This window comes from Bubalus kerabau, chromosome 1 (genome assembly GCF_029407905.1).
Source record: "Bubalus kerabau isolate K-KA32 ecotype Philippines breed swamp buffalo chromosome 1, PCC_UOA_SB_1v2, whole genome shotgun sequence".
Classification (NCBI taxonomy): Eukaryota; Metazoa; Chordata; class Mammalia; order Artiodactyla; family Bovidae; genus Bubalus; species Bubalus kerabau.
Genome location: NC_073624.1, coordinates 82,787,665 through 82,810,208, shown reverse-complemented (window position 1 = coordinate 82,810,208; position 22,544 = coordinate 82,787,665). Strand labels below are relative to the sequence as shown.

The window sequence follows — 22,544 nt, the reverse complement described above, 5'->3', positions numbered from 1 at the left end:
CACTTTTTAGAGACTGTGGACAATAATAATTAGAAAGATAAACAGGGAAACTAGAAACATCACAAAGCAAATAAACAAGGAAATAAGATGAATAATTGAGCCACTTTAGTAAACCACAGGGAAACCTCTCAGAGAACCTGAAGGAAAAGCAGAACCAAGTGCAGTGTTTTCCAGCCCTGGGTTTCTATAAACAATCAGCCACTTGTGAGTATTTGTGGTTCCAAAATGACATTATTTTTGTTTACAAATGATTGCAACTGGTCAGAGCACATCACACATATTAAATAGGAAACTGTTGTTTTGTGAAACTGCTTTTAGTTACATAAGTGCATGTCTGTGTATGGGCTGCATCTTTAATTAAATACTCTCCCTTTGTGGATTACAAGCTAATGCTGCAGAGCCTAATGTGACCCAGTCTGTCACCAGCCTCCACCCTCCAGTGCCCTTCCATTGTTCCCTTTGGAACATGTGGTTGATTAGTAGCCAACCCCTCTTTTTCAGTAACTTCTTTTCTGAACATTCTTTCTTTTTTTTTGTCCTAAATGAAACTGGCCATTTGTTACTGATGCTGCACTCCAGGCAGAACTCAAGAGTGGAGACTTTATTTGCTAGTGTTTTCCTTCCACTTGGGGCTCAGAGAGGAGGAAGGTGTGCATCTTATTTGCCTCCTCCATGCTGCTTCCAAGTTGCCTCCATCCTTCCCTTTCAAATGCACAGATTCTTTGAAGTTTATGCCAAGAAACTTTATCAACTGCACCCTCCTCAGAGTATCACCAGCCAATCTCCAATCACTCCCCTTTCATTCAGGTTGACTGGAGTCTTTTCTCCCTTTCTTCTTCACCACATTTACTCTGGGGTAGTTCTTGCTGATTCAGTATTTACTTAGATAATCTGTCTAATCCCTTGGCTTCTTAATTGTTTGGCCTCACTTGCATTTTTTTTTCTTTAACTTTATCTCATTTATCAAGACCCAGTTTTAACTTGACATTTATAACTTTCAAAAGCTCAAACTCTGCCAGAATTTATATTTCAATCCCTAGACTTCTACCTATTTAACTTACTTATTCCAGTTCTCCTACTCCAGTGACTCTTTGTCCTTCTTGAGACTTTTAATTCTTTACTTCTTTTTCTTATGTCAACCATATCCCTCTAATTCTCATTGCTATGGTTACACAGTTTAGATTTCATGGCCAATAATGAAAATTACTTAATTGAAAAAACCCATAACTATCATGCATCTCTCTCCTTCATTCAATTCATGTGTGGAAAAGCTCCACCTCTGGTAAATCCCAGCTATTCCTTTATGAATACTTGAACAAATAAATATTACTGGAAAAAAACACAACTGACCTCACCTTATATTCATGACCATAGATCTCAAGGGAGGACTCAACTTTGATCAGGAATCATACATTCTATCCTGGGATGTTTGTTTTCCTATTATCTAAAATAATTATTTCACACTATCTTCTTTTCCTCAAGCTCCAACACTCCACCTTCTTTCTTACTCTTAGCTAATGCCCTCAAGAAGAAAACAGGATAAGGCAGGAACACCTACACCTTCATAGCCCCAAATCTATCATTTTCATCATTTTCCTAGCATTGATAGCAGCATCCTGTGCTTATTTCCCCACCACAATTGTTGAGGTACCTCTACTCAACAAAGGTCTCTTCACTCACTCCCTTGTCTCATCCTCTACCAGTGTCTTAAGATCCTCACTCCTGCAACTATCTCCCCTCCCTTATGCATCATCTGTTTCACTGTCTTTACTGTTCAATGGGTTCATTCTCATCAATACAGTCCTATTGTAGGAATTTACTTGCTTAAGTTCTTCCTACCTATTTCTGGTCTCCTTAACAACAGAATTTTGAAAGAGTTGTGTCAATTCAATTCCTCCAGTAAAGCATTTCCTATTGTCTCTTCAACTTGCTCCCGTAGGGACTCTGTCTTCATCATTGTCCTGACACTGATACTGTTAATAAATTAGTCTTCAACATTTCAAAACTTAATTTTATGCATGTTCTCATCTTACTCAACTTCTCATCTTACTCAACTTCCCTGACTATTCGTATAGAGAAATACTCCCGCCTTCTTGAAACCCTTTATTCTCTTGGCTTCTGAAATATCACACTCTAGTGTTTTCATTCTAGAACACTGGTAACCATTTTCAGTTTTCGTTGAAGACTTTTCTCCTTGTCTTAATCTATAACTGGCTTGGCTTTTGCTTCTATCTATACTTTAGGTGATATCTTCCAGCTCAGGACTTTCAATACTATGTATATGATCAGACTCAGTTTTCTAATTGCTCATTTGACCTATCCACCTGGATGTCACATAGGCATCTCAAATTTGGAGTAGTCAAAACAGAACTCTTAATTCACCCCACTAAACTCCAGATCTGTTTTTTTCACAGTCATATGCATTTCAGAAAAATTGCATCTTCAATTACTTAAATATTTAATTCAAAAGCCAAGGAATTATTCTTGTTTTATCTTTTTTCTTCATCTTTTATCTCTAATCTATTAGCAAGCTTTTTTAATTTTTAATTTCCCTATTCCTTCTTTCTTACATCTACATTAGTATTAACCTGGTGAGAAGAGTTTTCATTTTCTTTAACTTGAGCTATTTTAGGTTATCTGTGACCTTATTTCCTTATGGAAATAAGGAAATTTCTTGCTTCCCTCTTTCCTTACTAGAATCCACTTTGCAAGTTAAAGCAATATTTTTTAGAACTTAAGTCAGCATATTATTGGCCTACTTACTATGCTTTAATGGTTTATGATTGAATTTAAAACAGAATTACAAATCCTTAGCCTGGCACAAAGATCCTAACTCATCCGGTCCCTGTTTCTTCTCTATCTCACTCTTAATCTTCTTGACTTCAGTCTTTAAGCTCCGATCACTCTGACCTTCTTTCTGTGCCTTTATGTGCTAAATTTACTCCCTCCTGTATTCTCAGCTTCAGAAGTTCCTTCCCGCAGTTTCATGAGTTTTTCTTGTCACTAAATCTTAGTTTAGATGAAACTTCCTTATAGACATCTTCTCTGAACCCCTAATCCAAATTAATCCCCAACACATTTTTTTTTCCACATTCCCTTGATTTACTGCACTGAAGCCTTAATCACTGTCTGATGTCTTCTTGTTTCTTGATTATTTTTGCATTAGGCTTTGGTTTCATGATAGCAGGACCTGCATTTTATTCTTTACCCTCTTGCTCTCTGAATTTCACAATGCTTCCCATATCATAATTCTGTAATACATTTTGTTGTATGAATAAATGAATCAGGGCTTTCTCTGTTTCCAGACTGGTCCATGTTCTCTTCATGGTTTCATGTTTTTCTTTATCTCTCTTCTCCACATAGCAGATCTAGTAGAGAAACTCATAAGGTTTAGATTTAATAACTTAAAATATCTCTTTCTAGCTCTCTCTCTAAGCCAAATTCTAAATTCTAGTGGAAGGGATGCTTATGTATTCAGCTTGGATCAGGCAGCACTCTGGTCTAATGAGTTATAATCAGGAGTGCATAATTATAGACATGGACTATAAATATAGATGCTGGAGGACCAACTACTATGGATGAGAAGTGTTAGCAGAGAGAGTTGTTAGTAAAGGATTCATTATACATAGGGTAGACATACTCCAAATGCCTTTGTGACCCAAGCAAAGTTTCTTTATGACTCATGTCTCCATTCCTGTTGTGTCATCTGTCTGGCATGCCTCCATTTGACACAACTGCTCCTTCTCCAACTATATCTCTACAGCCTTGTCGGACCTTGATGACTGAGAGCTAACATTCTCACTGGGTCTTGTTTGTGTTAGTTGATCCAATATCTGGACTGCCTTTGAAGCTTATGAGTGAAGTTGCTCAGTCATGTCTGACTCTTTGCGACCCCATGGATTGGAGCTTAACCAGGTTCCTCCATCCATGGGACTTTCCAGGTAAGAATACTGGAGTGGGTTGCCATTTCCTTCTCCAGGAGATCTTCCCGAACCAGGGATTGAATCCAGGTCTCCCACATTGTAGGCAGATGCTTTACCAGGGAAGATCCAAGCTTATACCCATACCATAAGACTAATGGCTTCTCTATAGAATTTTATTAACATGTCTATCTTCCCAACTGAACATATTGCTTCTAAGGCTATGGATGATGCCATAATTTTTGCATATTCATGGCTGAGCAGAGTGGAAGTCCCTAATTAATATTAGTTTTTCACATGTGGCAGAGCAAGTAGGCAAGTAGAAAATTAATTACATGTAAGTGTGGTAGCAGTGAATGGAACAGTAGGATCAATGAAGAAGAATAAGAGAGGTTTAGGAAAAGGAAGTTTTTGATTTATGTATGCAAAGCCTTAGTTTCCATCACACTGGAACAGAGGCTGCATGAATGAAGTAAAAAAAGAGTAGGCTGGATTTAGTGACAGAAGGAAGGAACGTGTAGGAAACATGACAATCTTTTGCTGCCTAGCAATTGTCTTAACATCTACCCTAAACATTTTAGAAAAAATACCAGAAATGAGGTCGATCTATAAAATATGTACAAAATCAGTAATATAAATTGAAAATCATAAACCATTGCTTTATTTTTTCTTCCTTGGTGCAAATTGTTCTAAATTATCATGGTATATATGCAACACACTCTCATATTGCTGAAGGTGAGTTTTCTCTACTGACAGTGGACAAACTGCTGAAAAAAGTTGAATATCTATGAAATATATATTAGAATATACAGGAAGATATGTTAGTAAAAGTAAATAATATAATAAATGAAAAATAAAAAAACAAAGAAAAATGAAAAAGTATGTCTCTCATGAATGTCAGATACACAAGGTCCAGCCTTTATTAGCATTGGCACTGTGTTCAAGAAAAATCTGATCAGACCACACAGCTTTGAATTTAGCTGTGACCTTTTCTATTGTGAATTTGGATAGTTTGTTTAACCTCACTAAGCCTCTCATCTGTAAAATTAATTTTTGAGAGGATTAATTGAGAAAAATTTATGTAAAGGCTGTATTTGTCAAATTTGGGCAGTTGTAATAAACTCAGTTAAATTAACCTAATTAAAAAAGAAAAGAAGAAGAAAGAACATATTGACTCATGTTACTGGGAAGTCTAGGCAGAGTTAAAACAAGAGACTTGAAAAATATTCTCTAGGTTTGTCTGTGGACTAAATCTCAGGTAGTCTCTGTGTGGATGAAAAGAGGGATGCTAGCAGACATCAACTTGTATTCTTATATCTCATAGTCCAAAGGGAGTTAGTTGCTCAGTCGTGTCAGACTTTTTGCAATCCTATGAACTATTGCTCAGTGGGCTCCTATGTCCATGGAATTCTCCAGGCAATACTGGAGGGGGTAGCCTTTCCCTTCTCCAGGGTATCTTCCCTGGGTCTCTTGGGAGACCCAGAACAATTTGCACCAATGAAGAAAAAATTAAACAATGGCTTATGATTTTCAATTTATATTACTGATTTTGTACACATTTTACAGATCAACCTCACTTCTGGTATTTTTTCTAAAATGTTTAGGGTAGATGTTAAGAGACAATTGGTCTTTTCCAAGGGTCAAACCTGGCTCTCTTGTATTGTAGGCAGATTTTTTTTTTACCATCTGAGCCACCAGGGAAGCCCAAACGGAGCTGAGATTTTTTTCTATTCATTTTTAGAAAGACTGATTAGCTTAGGTCTCATGACTCATCATATGTGTCCTCAGTTGTTCAGTCGTGTCTGATTCTTTGCAACCTTATGGACTGTAGCCCGCCAGGCTCTTCTGTCATGGGATTCTCCAGGCAAGAATACTAGAGTGAATTACTATTCCCTTCTCCAGGGGATCTTCCCAACCCAGGGATTGAACCTGGGTCTCCTGTATCACAGGCAGACTTTTTTAGCATCTGAATCACCAGGGAAGCCCCAGGAATGGAGAACAATGGGTTAAATAGTCTTCAGGGATGGGTGACACATAATTGCCAGTCTCACCAGGAAAATATGGAGGGAAAAAAGATGGTTTCCTGAAGGAAGAGATAAAGATAGACAAAAGCATATTGTTCACCATATAACAAATTGCCTTATCTGTGAGAGATAGGGCTTGTAAGAGAAGATGTACATCAAGTAAGGAGAAAATGTTACCATTCTTTCCTCTGTCCCCTGTTTCCCTCTTTCTCCTCTCCTTTCTTCCCTGTAACTACTGTCCAAAGTTTTCTCTTGGGTTATTTTAGTCAAACTGCTTTTAATTGAAAAATCATTTTACTTCTGTATCTCTCTATGGAAAATTTTGATAAATGAAATCCTGATTGAATCTTTATGGTGAGTCTATAGGATGGAATAGGATGGTGTGGCAAACCTCTGTGATGCATTATCATCCTTCTATCTGGCAAACTGAAATCGAGTTACAGAAGCCAATGAGTCGTGTTTAATAAATATAATTCCTTCTCACAATAGTCATAGTATTAACCTTTACAAATATCCCTGTTTGAATGCAGCAGCTAGATGGGAAATCATAACAAGAATTTATTGCTTTAAAATATTTAGAGATTTTTGTCTCTAAAATGCAATATTAAGCAAAGTAGAGGCAGAGATTTTGTTCTTTTCTGACAGATCTCAGCACATGCTGTCTGAATTGAACTTGGCATCTTGAGATTGACCTAACTGAAAGAATATTATTTGAGAACTCGATAAACTGAGCAGTAATCTTTCCATTGAGTGGTCTTAAACCTATAATTTTAAATCTTTGTAATATAGGGATATGTGATAACATAAGCTTTTTGTTTGCAATGTACTTTTCAAGACTGAGTCTCCTCAATAATTAATTATAAACTTTAGCTTATTAACTGTCACAAAAGCCCTTTGAAGAAATATTATTATTTTTTTTTTCTTCTTGTTTTCCATCTTCTATGAAGTTTGGCTCAGATGGTAAAGCGTCTGTCTACAATGTGGGAGACCCAGGTTTGATCCCTTGGTCAGGAAGATCCCCTGGAGAAGGAAATGGCAATCCACTCCAGTACTATTGCCTGGAAAATCCCATGGACAGAGGAGCCTGGTAGGCTACAGTCCATGGGGTTGCAAAGAGTCGGACACGACTGAGCGACTTCACTTCACTTATGAAGTTTACATTTCCCACCAAATGTGAAGTGCATTGTTTTCCATTGTTTGTGGATATTTTCTGGATGTAATACTAGTAAAATAAATCTTTTAATAATATATTAGATATGGAATTATATCTGCTGAATAATCAGCAAGGACTTTTTTCAGATAGTTAAAGATAAAATACTGGTAGCTAATAAACAGAAGAAATGCTAATCTTAGATTTCTGTGTGTGGTTGGATGGGATTAGGTTTGGTAACAGTACAAATATGTTTGTATAAAACCAGGGGAGTATATTGATTCCTTCCTCTGCACTTTCTCCTTAACAAGGCAGTTTCTAGCAGCCACAGGGAAGGGCCCCCAAACTGGCCATGCCAGTAAGAAGTATATATTACATGGTTTATTATTACTATAATTATTTTTGGAAATTCTTACCCATTGTCTACATACAGCTAAGAAACCAACAAAGAACAGGACCACCTCACTTTCTATGTAGACCATATTCACAAAACCATATCTGTCAGTATTTTTCCAGATAAAGCTGCCTTGGGACAAAGTCATGAGGTGCAATCTTTTAATACAGGGATGTTATCAGTCTCAAATGTAACACAAAGATAAGTGAAAATTTCTGAAATTTTAAAAGCCTGTGATACAGACAATGATACAGAAGCAATTTTGATAATCAAAAATACACTTGCCCGGGAGATATGAGATAGGCAAGCCTACCTACCACCTCTTTACCCTGCAGCTGGTTGAGGCATGTACATTAGGATAGTCTTTATCTACAAAATAAAGGGCTGGTTGTCATGAGCTGCAAATCTACTCTGGCTCCTACATGGACTTGAAAGTACCATTGGGCAAATGACCTATTCACTGCTTCCTCATTTGTTAAAAGAAAATAATAACTGCTTTGAGTGACCCACATAATTAGTATACAATTAAATAGGATTATGAGTAGGAAAGCACTTTACAAAATACAAATTCATTCATATATAAGTTATCATTATTATTAAAGAGGAGTAAAACAGGGAATTATTCAAAAGAGCTGGATATTGTATCATACTGCCTAAGAAATGTATCACTGGGAGTCTTCATTTGGACATTCGTATATGGAGAATCAGTAATATTTTATCATTACGGCTTTACCCATTCACTCTTCAATTTATTCACAGTATTTCTAACTTTCTATTCAGTCTACCACTTATCCCCTCAGCCTTCCTCTAGTTACCTGATAATTAACCATTTACTTTCTTTTTTGTCACTTTATTTTTTTAATTGAAGGATAATTGCTTTACAGAATTTTGTGGTTTTCCATCAAACATCAACAAGAATCAGCCATAAGTACACAGATATCCCTTCCCTCCTGAACATCTCTCCCATCTCCTTCCCTATGCCACCCTTCTAGATTTTCACTGAGCCCCTGTTTGAGTTCCCTGAGTCATACAGCAAATTCCTACTGGCAATCTCTTTTACATATAGTATTATAAGTTTCCATGTTACTCTCTACATACATCTCACCCTCTCCCTCTTCCTCTCCCACCATGTCCATAGGTCTGTTTTCTATGTCTGTTTCTCCATTGTTGCCCTGAAAATAAATTCATGAGTACCGTCTTTCTAGATTCCATATATATGCAACAGTATATGATATTTATATTTCTCTTTCTGACTTAGTTCATTCTGTATAATAGGCTCTAGGTTTGTCCATCTTATTAAAACTGACTCAAATTCATTCCTCTTTATGGCTGAGTAGTGTTCCATCATATATATGTACCACAGCTTCTTTATCCATTCATCTATCGATGGACATCTAGGTTGCTTCCATGTTCTAGCTGTTGTAAATAGTGCTGCAATGAACATTGTGGTACATGTGTCTTTTTCAATTTTGGTTTCCTCAGGGTATATGCCTAGTAGTGGGATTGCTGGGTCATATGGTGGTTTCATTCTTAGTTTTTTTAAGGAAACTCCATACCATATTCCACAGTGGGTATCGATTTACATTCCCACGAGCAATGCAGGAGGGTTCCCTTTTCTTCATACCCTCTCTGGCATTTACTATTTGCAGACACTTTTGATGGCAGCCATTCTGATTGGCATGAGACTATACCTCATTGTGGTTTTGATTTTCATTTCTCTAATAATGAGTGATGTTGAGCATCTTTTCATGTGTTTATTAGCCATCTGTATGTGTTCTTTGGAGAAATAGGTTTTTTAGGTCTTTTTTGATTGGGCTGTTTCTTTTTCTGATATTGAGTTGTATGAGCTGTTTTTATATTTTGGAAATTAATTCTTTGTCAGTTGTTTCATTTACTATTATTTTCTCCCATTCTAAGGGTTGTCTTTTTACCTTGTTTGTAGCTTCCTTTGCTGTGCAAAACCCTGTAAGTTTAATTGGGTTGCACTTGTTTATTTGTATTTTTATTTCCATTATTCTAGGAGATGGGTCATAGAAGATCTTGCTTTGATTTATGTCATCGAGGGTTCTGCCTATGCTTTCCTCTAAGAGTTTTATAATTTCTGGTCTTACTTTTGGGTCTTTAACCCATTTTGAGTTTATCTTTGTGTATGGTGTTAAGAAGTGTTCTAATTTCATTCTTTTGCTCATAACTGTCGCAGTGTTCTTGCCTGGAGAATCCCAGGGACGGCAGAGCCTGGTGGGCTGCCGTCTATGGGGTCGCACAGAGTGAGACATGACTGAAGCGACTTAGCAGTGGCAGTCCAGAAGGAAATGGCAACCCACTCCAGTGTTCTTGCCTGGAGAATCCCAGGGATGGCACAGACTGGTGGGCTGCAGTCTGTGGGGTCGCACAGAGTCGGACACTACTGAAGCAACTTAGCATCAGCAGCAGCAGTCCAGTTTCCAAAGTGCCACTTATTGAAGAGGCTACCTTTGTTCCAGTGTATATTCATGCCTCCTCTGTCAAAAATAAGATACCCAAAGGTGCATGGCTTTATCTCTGGGTACTCTATCTTGTTCCATTGGTTTATATTTCTGTTTTTGTGCCAGTACCATGCTGTCTTGATGACTGTAGCTTTGTAGTACAGCGTGAAGTCAGGAAGGTTGATTCCTCCAGCTCCGTTTTTTTTCTCAAGACTGTTTTTGGGTATTTTGTGTTTCCATATGGATTGTGAAGTTTTTTGTTCTAGTTGTGTGAAGAATACCATTGGTAAATTAATAGGGGTTGCATTGAATCTGTAGATTGCATTTGGTAGTATAGTAATTTTTACAATATTGATTCTTCCTACCCAGGAACATGGAATATTTCTCCATCTGTTTATGTCATCTTTGATTTCTTTCATCAGTGTCTTATAATTTTCCATATACAGGTCATTTGTCTCCTTAGCTAGGTTTATTCCTATGTATTTTATTCTTCTTGTTGAGATGGTAAGTGGGATTGATTCCTTAATTTCCTTTTCTGATTTTTCATTGTTAGTATATAGGAATGAGAGTGATTTCTGTATATTGAGCTTGTATCCTGTGACTTTGCTGAATTCACTAATTAGCTCTAGTAAGTTTCTGATGGTTTCTTTTGGGTTTTCTATGTATAGTATCATGTCATCTGCAGTGAGAGTTTTACTTCTTTTCTGATCTGGATTCTTTTATTTCTTTTTCTTCTCTAATTGCCATAGCTAGGACTTCCAAAACTATGCTGAATAATAGTGGTGAGAGTAGACACCCTTGTTATTCCTGATCTTAGAGGGAATGCTTTTAGTTTTTCACCATTGAGAATAATATTTGCAGTGGGTTTATTGTATATGGCTTTTTCTATGTTGAGGTAGGTACCTTCTGTGCCCACTTTGTGAAGCACTTTTTCATAAATTGGTGTTGAACTTTTTCAAAGGCATCTATTAAGATGATCACATGCTTTTTATCTTTTAATTTGTTAATATGGTGTATCACTTTGATTGATTCACATATATTGAAGAATCCTTGTATCCCTGGAATAAACCCAACTTGATCTTGGTGTATGAGCTTTTTAACGTGTTGTTGAATTCTGTTTGATAGAATTTTGTTGAGGATTTTTGCATCTATGTTCATCAGTGATACTAGCCTGTAATTTTCTATTTTGTGTGTGTTGTCTTTGCCTGGCTTTGGTATCAAGGTGATTGTGGCCTCATAGAATGAATTTGGAAGTGTCCCTTCCTCTGAAGCTTTTTGGAAGAGTTTCAGAAAAATAGGCATTAGATCTTCTCTAAATGTTTGATAAAATTCCCCTGTGAAGCCATATGGCCTTGGGCTTTTGTTTTTTGGGAGATTTTTGATCACAGTTTCAATTCTAGTGTTTGTAATTGGCTTATTCATAATTTCTATTTCTTCCTGGTCCAATCTTGGGAGGTTGAACTAAGAATCTGTCCATTTCCTCTAGGCTGATCATTTTAATTAGCATATAGTTGCTCATAATATTCTCGTATGATACTTTGTATTTCTGCGTTGTCTGTTGTAACGTCTCGGTTTTCATTTCTAATTTTTGTTATTTTGATTTTTCTCTTTTTTTCCCCTGATGAATGTGGCTAGTGGTTTGTCAATTTCATCTTCTCAAAGAACTGGTTTATAGTTTTATTACTCTTTGCTATGATTTCCTTCTTTTTCACTTATTTCTGGACTTATCTTTATGATTTCTTTCCTTCTGCTGACTTTGGGGGTTTTTTGTTGTTGTTGTTGTTCTTTTCCCAACTGCTTTAGATGTAGGATTAGGTTGTCTATTTGATGCTTTTCTTGTTTCTAGAAGTAGGATTGTATTGCTATAAACTTACCTCTTAGAATTGCTTTTGCTGAATCCCATAGATTTTGGGTCGTCATGTTTTCATTGTCATTTGTTTCTAGGAATCTTTTGATTTTCCTTCTTTCTTCACTAACTGCTACATTATTCAGTAATGTAATGTTTAATCTCCATGAGTTTGTGTTTTGTGTGTGTGTGTGTGTTTTCCCCTGTAGTTGATATCTAGTCTCACAGCATTATGGTCAGAGAAGATACTTGATATGATTTCAATTTTCTTAAATTTACTGAGGCTTGATTTGTGGCCCAAGACGTGGTCTATCCTGGAGAATGTTCCATGTGCACTTGAAAAGAATATGTATTCTTCTGTATTTGGATGGAAAGTCCTGAAGATATAAATTAGGTCCATAACATCTAATGTTTCATTTAAGATTTGCATTTCTTTATTGATTCTCTGTATTGATGATTTGTCCATAGGTGTAAGTGGGATGTTAATGTCCCCTACGATTATTGTGTTAATGATGATTTTCCCTCTAATTCCTGTTAGTGTTTGCTTTATGTATTGTGGTGCTCCTATGTTGGGTGCATAGATACTTACAATTGCTATGTTTTCTTCGTGGATTGATCCCTTGATCATTATATAGTGTCTCTCTTTGGCTTTTATATTTTTTCATTAAAAAAATTTTTTTTTTTTCCTGAAATAAAGAGTGCCACTTTGGCTTTCTTTTGGTTTCCATTTGCAAGGAATATCTTTTTCCTTCCTTTCACTTTCAGTCTGTATGTGTCTCTAGATCTGAAGAGGGTCTCTTATAGGCATACATGTGGGTCTTGTTCTTGTATCTGTTCAGTCAGTCTGTATCTTTTGGTTGGTGCATTTAATCTGTTTACATTTAAGTTACTTATTGGTATACATGGTTCTATTGGGATTTTTGTGATTGTTTTGGGTTTTCTTTTATAGATCTCTCTTTTCTCTTGTATTTACTGACTATGTAAATCCCTTTACTATTGTTGTAAGGCTGGTTTGGTGGTGCTAAATTCTCTTAACTTTTACTTGTCTGTAAAGTTTTTGATTTCTCCATCAATTTTGAATGAGCTCTTTGCTGGGTATAGTAATCTTGCTTGTAGATTTTTTCCTTTTTAGTACTTTAAATATATCCTGCCACCTTCTGGCCTGCAGAGTTTCTGCTAAAAGATCCACTGTTAATCACATGGATTTTCCCTTATATGTTACTTGTTGCTTTTTCCTTGCTGCTTTTAGTAATCTTTGTGTTTAATCTCTGTTAGCTTGATTAATAAGTGTCTCTATGTGTTTCTCCTTGGATTTATCCTGTAAGGGTCTCTGCTTCCTGGACTTGATTGACTATTTCCTTTCCTATGTTGGGAAAGTTTTCAACTATAATTTCTTCAAAAATTTTTCTAAGTGCCTTTCTTTTTTTTCCCCTCCTCCTCTGAGATCCCTATAATTCAGATGTTGGTGTGTTTAATATTGACCCAAAGGTCTCTGAGGCCGTCCTCAATTCTTTCCATTCCTTTCCCTTTATTCTGCCCTTCGGCAGTTATTTCCACCATTCTGTCTTCCAGCTCACTTATCCATTCCTCTGTCTCAGTTATTCTGCTATTAGTTCCTTCTAGAGTATTTTTAAATTCAGTAATTGTGTTTTTCATTTTTTTTTGCTTATTCTTTATTTCTTCTATGCCTTTGGTGATTTTATTAACTGTGTTAAATGTTTCTTTCACTTTCTCAACTCTATTTTCAAGTCTTCGTAGCATCTTTACTATCATTATTCTGAATTTTCTTTCAGGTAGATCATTTATTTCCTCTTCATTTATTTGGGTATGAGTTTCTACCTTGTTCTTTCATTTGTGCTATATTTCTCTGTCTTTTCATTTTTTTTTTTCCTAACTTTTTCCACTTGAGGTCTCCTTTTCCCAGGGTTTAGGGTTTTACTCCTTCTTCCTTTTGGTTTTTGCCCTTGGAGGGAAAGATTGTTTGAGTGGTTTGTGTTGACTTCTTGTTAGGGGTGACTTGTGCCTGTGTCCTAATGGGAGGAGATTAAACACATAATTACAGAAATAATGGGACTTATATACACACTTTCACACACATGGTTATAATCAAAGTATTCTAAAGAAAAGAGTACAGGAGATTGACTTGGTGAACAAGAGAAACCAAAAGTGATATCGACCAAATAAAAGCAGAGCTAGCTAATGATCAATCTGGAAAACTGAGCGTGAGCAGAGTGGCAACTGAGGAACATAACAAAAAGAGTTCAACAATTTAACCTACTTAGTGAAAAAAGAAAGACTGAAGGGGAAAAGGAGAAGAAAAAGAGAAAAAAAAACAAGAGGAGAAGGGAGGGAAAAGAAAAATGGAAGGGGTGGAAAAGAGTATTCAAAAAAGAAAGAGAAAAGAAAAAAATGGAAAAACAAAGATAAATAGATGTATGTGAAAAAGATATAGATGTATGTGAAAAAGATTTATATGTATTTAGGAATAGCTACAGCTGGTAAAGAACTATAAGAAAAGCAGCTGAATGTATTAAAAACAAAATCATCAAAATCACCAAAAATTGGATGAAAAAGAAATTTAAAAAAAAATCTTAAAATGAAATTTCTTTTTTAAACAAAGAAGAAAACACAGCACTGCAAAAGGCTAATGTGAAGGTAAAAATATGTAGGGGGAACAATCCGTTTGATTTACAAGAAAAAAAGGTTCTCAAGGTCATAGTTCTTCTTGCTTGTGGAGTCTGCCCCCGTGGATGGGGTTGGGTTAGTATTCTGTGATGTTTTCCTGGTTAGGGGAGATAGTGCCTGTTTCTGGTTGATGGAGCTGGATCTCGTCTCTCTGAAGGGCAATTCAGTGTCCAGTGGTAGGTTTTGGGGTGTCTATGGGTTCAGTATGTCTTTGGGCAGTCCTTCTGGCTTTGGCAGTGTTAGACACATCTATTTCTGCAGCTGCTTCAAAGTGGCCGTCTCAGCATATCTTCACTGCTGCCAGCCCCCTTCATGTCCCTGGAATTATTGCCAGTGCTTCTGGTCCCAGGTCCCACCCTGCACACTGGCCTAAGCTTGCTAGTTAGGGGCTTGTATGGATCTTTTCTCAGTTCCCTGACCATGCCCTCTGTGTCACCAGAGTCTTGTGTGGGTTTCCCTCAGCCCCCTGAGCTCACCCTCTGTGTTGCGGGGCTTATGTGCACTTGTCTTCACTCTCCAGGCCCGCCCTCTACGTCACAGGGCTTGTGTGCACTTGTCTTGGCTCATGGGGCCCGCCCTCTGCGTTGAGGGGTTTGTATGCACTTGTTTCAACTTACCAGCCCACCCTGTATGTCACAGGGCTTGTGTGTCCTTCTTTTGGCTCTCTAGGCCTACCTTCTCTGCCGCAAGGGTTATGTGCACTGGAGAGGTTTGTATGCCTCTCCACTCTCAGCATCCTGGGCCTGCCCTCTGTGCTGTGGGGCTTCTATGGGCTTCTCTCCTTTCCCCGAGCCTGCCGTCTGGTCATGACCACAGCCCGTGAGCTGTTTATGGCCTGGGAAGTGCAGCTTTCTCTGTTTTCTGCCCTTTAAGTCCCTGCTTTTCCAGGTTTTCCTAGACTCTACAGTTCCCCCTTAGGTGTGCCTTCGAGGGAGCTTCCCAGTGCATGGGAACTCTTCCTGTTTCAGGACTCCCTCCCTCTGTGGCACAAGCTCCCACCCAGGATTTCTCTGCCTTTTCCCTTTTTATGTCTCAATCTCCTCTCCTACCTCATTTCAGGGAGCTTAGTCTGTCACTCTGGAGGACTGGGCTCTTCTGCTGTCATCTAAAGGTTGTTCTGTAGTTGTTCCATATCTTGATGAGTTTTTGATGTATTTTTTGACAGGCTGACAATCTCCCCATCATACTCTTTGCCATCTTCTTCTGATTCCTCATTACTTTTTTTTTTAAAGCTGATTCATATTGAACCCTTACTGTATGGCAGGTGTTAACATCCTCTTGTATATTTTGCATCCATATATACTTTTATATGTGATTACTTACTCTCTCCACAGTGCTTTATCACATTCACATATTCAAATTTTTATTGTTTCTCCAAATTTTCAATAGTTGGTGCATTTGTGCCCAAGCTCTTCTCAACTGAGGCCACCTGTTTTTGCTTTTCTTTTACTTAAATTATTTTTTAATTTCTTTTTTTATAACCCATTAAGTGGACAAGAAAACATTTACTGAGCACCTACTAAAAGGCTAGGACCTTTTAGTGCTGAATGCTAAGATGAGAATCCTTAAAGAGCTTACCCATAAATCTTAGAGATGCTTAAAATACTCTCATATTTACCCTATATCTACATCTAGAATAATATTTACTTTCATTAGAATGTTAAACAAGATATGACCTTGTCTTCTCTCAAGCTTTGCCATTTTTGCATTTCAGTCTTGACATTCTTCTTCAAAGTCAACATGCATTTTTAGATCCCAATACTATCCATCTTTCAAGAATCAGTTCCAGTATCATCCTCACTTGAGAACTTTATCCTTGGCTTCCACAATTATTGAATTGTGTTTTCCTCTCTGATCATTTAATATTTATTTATATTATTATTTAGAAATTTCTTTGCTTCTGAAAATGTGGAGAAACCCAAGAGGCCAAGCACACTATTCTATGCATTTTATATTCTAGCACCTTTCTGTCAGCACTTGATAAATGTTGTTAAACCAGTGGATGAATGAGTTAACACAATTATACAGGCTGAATATACAAAAGCAACATATTGTTAAGTTGTAAAAATCAGATCTAGACTTGAATCACATTTTTGACACTGATTAACTAATATTAACCATGGAAACATGACCTTATCTTTCTCAGTTGCACCATCTGTATAATAAGGATAAGTTAGGGATCTTAAGATGTCTAGCACAGTGCCTCACGTATTAAGCATCCAACAGGGTATGTGCCATTTTAATATAATAGCATTTTATTGAGAGGATAGCTAATAGGGGTCAGCTTGTATATAACACCTCTAAACAAGTGGGATGGACCAAAGACATTCCTCAGAAACCTAGAGAAGGAAATTCCAATTGGTGTGCCATATTACAACCCTTTTGAGATTTGCAATCACAAGAGATAACCCAGGCTTTATGATGGATGAGGTGGCAGCAAAAGGGTCTAAGATGAAGCCAAGCTGCAAATGAATTTTTTTTTTTTTAAAGAGCTATTAATCAGCTCTAACCCCATCAAATGGTGATCTTTATGAGATTGCATAGAAGCTATTGGTCACCTAATGAGCTTTGTAGTTGCAGATTCCCACAAAACTAGTGATTACAGCTAGTTTAATTCTTTTTAATACAAAGTATATAAAATATTTATTCAATGAAATTCTCCCTATTATTAATCATCCTCTACTCCCTCATTAACAAAAGCAGTTATGAAGCTGTTATGTGTGGGCTGAGTAAGGGATTGTGCCTTTATTAGAATGTGAAATATGCTTAGAAAGAAAATTACACACCTCTGAAAGGATATGAAGACATTCTATTGTGTTTGTCTTTTCTCATTCTGTTTCATAAAATTAAAATTGTTGCTATCAGTGGTAAACAGTATCTTCTGCATTATTGAAATCTCAGTTTTGTCAGTATAGCAAAACTTTAATGCACTTTGTAATAATTCATCATATGATTGTAATGGTGTAATAGTTTTTTAAACAATTTTTAGTATTTTAATCTTAAAGAGTATTTGTTAAAAAATTAATACTATAAGCCAAATGTCAGGTTGGAAACTGAATATACTTGAGACTCCATTCACTCAAGGCAATTTAACATATTCACTCATATATTATGTACAGTCAGAGCCAACCAATCCCATCACAATTTACTCAATATCAGAGTAGACTTTACTCAATAACAGAGTAGACTCTGTTCTACTTGGAAATAGTATTATGCAAACACACCAAGTTAATATCCCATCTTGAGAAAAGAGAACCCAAACACAATAATACACCCAAAATAAATGAACTAACTTTTGCACATTTAGAAGATACTAGAAAAAATTCTAAATTTAAAGAAATACTTCTAAATTATTTGTACCTGAGATAAATTTTAGACTACAATGTACAAAAAAAAAAAAAAAAAAAAAAACAGTCTCTTGACCTGTTTTAAATAAATTCCCATCCTATTAAAACTGAGAATAATGGATATTTAGTCATTATTGTAAGGAACATCTCAGAAATTTTCATGTCTTCCCTGTCAGGGAAAGTGTCCCTAACTATACTCTCATATGTAATAATTTTCCAAGCAAGGAGACAGTCCCTGACCTGAGGTGACTGACCTTTAGGACTCAGTGTGGGGTCTGCATGAACCAGCCTGGCTGAAGGCTCACTGTCCTGAAGGTCATTTGGGTATTGTAAGGTTTACATTAGTTTTTCAAAGTCAAAGTGGGATCTGGGAAATATGTTCTGCTTTACAATATTTCTTTGGAAATGAAAATCTTACCCTGGAGTCTTCTCTGTATTTTCAGGCACTCCTATAGGAGGTAGAGGAGGGACTGAATGATCTAGACTCTGAACTGTCCAATCTTACTTCAATACGAGTGACTCCACTTTTATATTGAGTTCCAGGTAAATTGTTTATGACGAAAGGATTCTCTAAACAAAAGAGAAAAGAAGTGTATAAAAAACTACTACAGAGTATTGGAGAAATGATTTATGATAGGATAAAAGATGTTACCACACAAAAACAAACAAACAAGAAAAAGATGTTACCACATATATTTTTAAAAATCTGCAAAGCCCCCGAATCCTTCATCATAGGAAACAAATAAAACAAAATTACTAAAATTAGCATCAAGCAACTTTATTCACTCTTAAAAGAATCTATATTTGTGGTGCTTACAGCATAACATTTCATGGTGAAGAATTTTTTCCCCCAAACTTTAAACTTTTTGTTTTATATTGGCCTACTGCTGCTACTGCTGCTGCTAAGTCGCTTAAGTCGTGTCCGACTCTGTGTGATCCCATAGACGGCAGCCCACCAGGCTGGGATTGCCTGGGATTTTCCAGGCAAGAACACTGGAGTGGGTTGCCATTTCCTTCTCCAATGCATGAAAGTGAAAAGTGAAAGTGAAGTCAATCAGTCATGTCCAACTCTTCGCGACCCCATGGACTGCAGCCCACCAGGCTCCTCTGTCCATGGAATTTTCCAGGCAGGAGTACTGCAGTGGGGTGCCATTGCCTTCTCACAGCCCATTACAAATGTTGTGGTAGTTTCAGGTGAACAGTGAAAGGACTCAGCCATACATATACATGTATCCATTCTCCCCTGAAACCCCTCCCATCCAGGCTGGATGTAACATTGAGCAGAGTTCCATGTGCTATACAGTAGATCCTTATTGGTCATTCACTTTAAGTATAGTAGTGTGTATATGACTTTCCCAAAGTCCCTTACTATACCTTCCCCTCGGCAACTGTAAGTTCATTTTCTAAGTCTGTGAGTCTCTTTCTGTTCTGTAATCACATTAATTTGTATCATTTCTTTTTAGATTCCACATATATGGGATGCCATACGTATTTCTCCTTCTCTGTCTGACTTACTTCACTCAGCATGACACTCTCTAGGTCCATCTGTGTTGCTGCAAATGGCATAATTTCATTCTTTTTAATGGCTGGGTAGTATTCCATTGCATATATATATATATATATATATATATATATATACACACACACACACACCACTTCTTCTTTATCTATGCCTTTGTCAGTGGACATTTAGGTTGCTTCTATGTCTCAGCTATTGAAAATAGTGCTGCCATGTACACTGGGCATTCTTTTGAAGGATTTTTAAATAAGCAATTCAAAGCTATCTCTGTAGGTAGATAATTTAATATTCAAAGATTTTAGAGAAAAATTAGACTATGAGTTATTATTCCTCATATATTCATTCATATAGTCATTTTTCTTACCCTATTATTTTTTTTTCCATGATTATTTCCTTAAACTGAGAACACTTTATTACAACATACAGTTTGTGGCATCAGAAAAAGTTCTGCTTGAACTCCTATTTTCCCACCTATATGTCGCATCACTTCTCTGAGTCTCTGTTTCTTGATCTGTGAACTGAAGTCAATGATAACTTTTAACATGGAACACTGGATACTGTCCTAATTACACTGTGTTCATTCATACAATTCTCACATAACCCTATGAGGTGGTTGCTATTATGAACACCATCTTTCAGATGAGGAACCTTGAAACCAGTGCAGTGAAGAACCTCATCCAAGGTCAAATAGCAAACAAATGGTAAAGTGAATGGTAAAGCTGGGCTTCCAACCCAAGTGGCTATATAATTTAACAGCTAACCTGCATTAACTCTGTGGAGAGCTGAACCAGACATTAAGACTACAGTCTATGCTCTTGCTGGAGTGGTGGTCACGTGGCACTGGAGTGATTGTGAGGATATACCCTGCGTCCAAGGGCAGAGAAGCCCCAGCAAGACAGTAAGCACTGGAGCAGTGGCTGTGTGGCACCAGAATGACATTCAGGAGATACCCCATGTCCAAGGGCAAAGGAGAAACCCTAGCAAGATGGTAGGAGGGGAAAAATCATGTTTATAATGAAACTCCATACCTGCCACAGACACTCAGAGGGCTCAAACATACCTTGTGCACACCAGGACCCAGAGACTCCACAGAAACTGAGACAGAACTGTGTTTGAGTGTCTCCTGAGGAGATACAGGTCAGCAGTGGACTGCTGCAGGGGCAGGGACTCTAGTTTCAGTAGACCCGGGTATGGCATAAGCCCTCTTAGAGGAGGTCGCCATTAACCCCACTACAGAGCCGCCAGAACTTACACAGGACTTGGGAAACATCTCATGGAGTGCACAAACAAAGCCTTGTGTGCACCAGGACCCAGAAGAAAGGAGTAGTGACCCCATAAGAGACTGAGCCAGACTTGCCCATGAGGGTCCAGGAGTCTCCCATGGAGGCGTGGGTCGGCAGTGGCCTGCTGCAGGGTTGAGGGCACTGAGTGTAGCAGTGTCTGCATGGGACCTATTGAAGTAGGTCAGTATTATCTTCATTACCTCCACCATAGTTTGGCCTCAGGTCAAATAACAGGGAGGGAACACAGCCCCGCCTATCAACAAAAACTTGGATTAAAGATTTACTGAGCATGGCCCTGCCCATCAGAACAAGACCCACTTTCTCCCTCCATCAGCCTCTCCCATCAGGAAGTGTCCATAAACCTCTTATCCTTCTCCATCAGAGGGCAGACAGACTGAAAACCACAATCACAGGAAACTAATCAATCTGGTCACATGGACCACAGCCTTGTCTAACTCAATGAAACTATGAGCCATACCATGGAGGGCCACCCAAGACAGACAGGTCACGGTGGAGAGTTCTGACAAAATGAGGTCCACTGGAGAAGGGAATGGAAAACCACTTCAGTATTCTTGCCTTGAGAACCCCATGCTGCTGCTGCTGCCAAGTCGCTTCAGTCGTGTCCGACTCTGTACGACCCCATAGATGGCAGCCCACCAGGCTCCACTGTCCCTGGGATTCTCCAGTCAAGAATACTACAGTGGGTTGCCATTTCCTTCTGTAATGCATGAAAGTGAAAAGTGAAAGGGAAGTCACTCAGTCGTGTCTGACTCTTAGCGACCTCATGGACTGCAGCCTACCAGGCTCTTCCATTCATGGGATTTTCCAGGCAAGAGTACTGGAGTGGGGTGCCATTGTCTTCTCCATGAGAACCCCATGAACAGTATGAAAAGGCAAAAAAATAAGACACTGAAAAATGAACTCCCCAGGTCAGTTGGTGCCCATTATGCTACTGGAGATCAGTAGAGAAATAATTCCAGAAAGAATGAAGAGACAGAACCAACGCAAAAACAACACCCAGTTGTGGATGTGACTGATGATGGAAGTAAAGTCTAATGCTGTAAAGAACAATATTGCATAGGAACATGGAATGTTAGGTCCATGAATCAAGGCAAATTGGAAGTGGTCAAACAGGAGATGGCAAGAATGAATATTGACATTTTAGGAATCAGTGAACTAAAATGGACTGGAATGGGTGAATTTAACTCAGATGACCATTGTATCTACTACTGTGGGCAAGAATCCCTTAGAAGAAATGGAGTAGCCAACAATAGTCTGAAATGCAGCTCTTGGATGCAATCTCAAAAACGACAGAATGATCTCTGTTTATTTCCAAGGCAAACCATTCAATATCACAGTAATCCAAGTCTATACCCTGACCAGTAATGCTGAAGAAGGTAAAGTTGAATGGTTCTATTGGAGAAGGCAATGGCACCCCACTCCAGTACGCTTGCTTGGAAATCCCATGGACGAAGGAGCCTGTTAGGCTGCAATCCATGGGGTCGCTAAGAGTCAGACACGACTGAGCGACTTCACTTTCACATTTCACTTTCATGAATTGGAGAAGGAAATGGCAACCCACTCCAGTGTTCTTGCCTGGAGAATCCCAGGGACGGGGGAGCCTGGTAGGTTGCCGTCTATGGGGTCACACAGAGTCGGACACGACTGAAGTGACTTAGCATAGCATAGCATAACATGAAGATATATAAGACCTTTTAAAACTAACATCCAAAAAAGATGTCCTTTTCATTATAGGGGATAGAATGCAAAAGTAGAAAGTCAAGAAACACCTGGAGTAACAGGAAAATTTAGCCTTGGAGTATAGAATGAAGAAGGGCAAAAGCTAACAGAATTTTGCTAAGAGAACACACTGGTCATAGAAAACACCCTCTTCCAACAACACAAGAAGAC

General features: G+C 37.9%; 1 pseudogene; it reads right to left on the bottom strand.

Moving 5' to 3' along the window:
• Positions 1–7,576, bottom strand: part of LOC129649599 (dihydrofolate reductase-like) — a 29,045-nt pseudogene extending 21,469 nt beyond the window's left edge.
• Between the last annotated feature and the right edge of the window lie 14,968 nt (positions 7,577–22,544).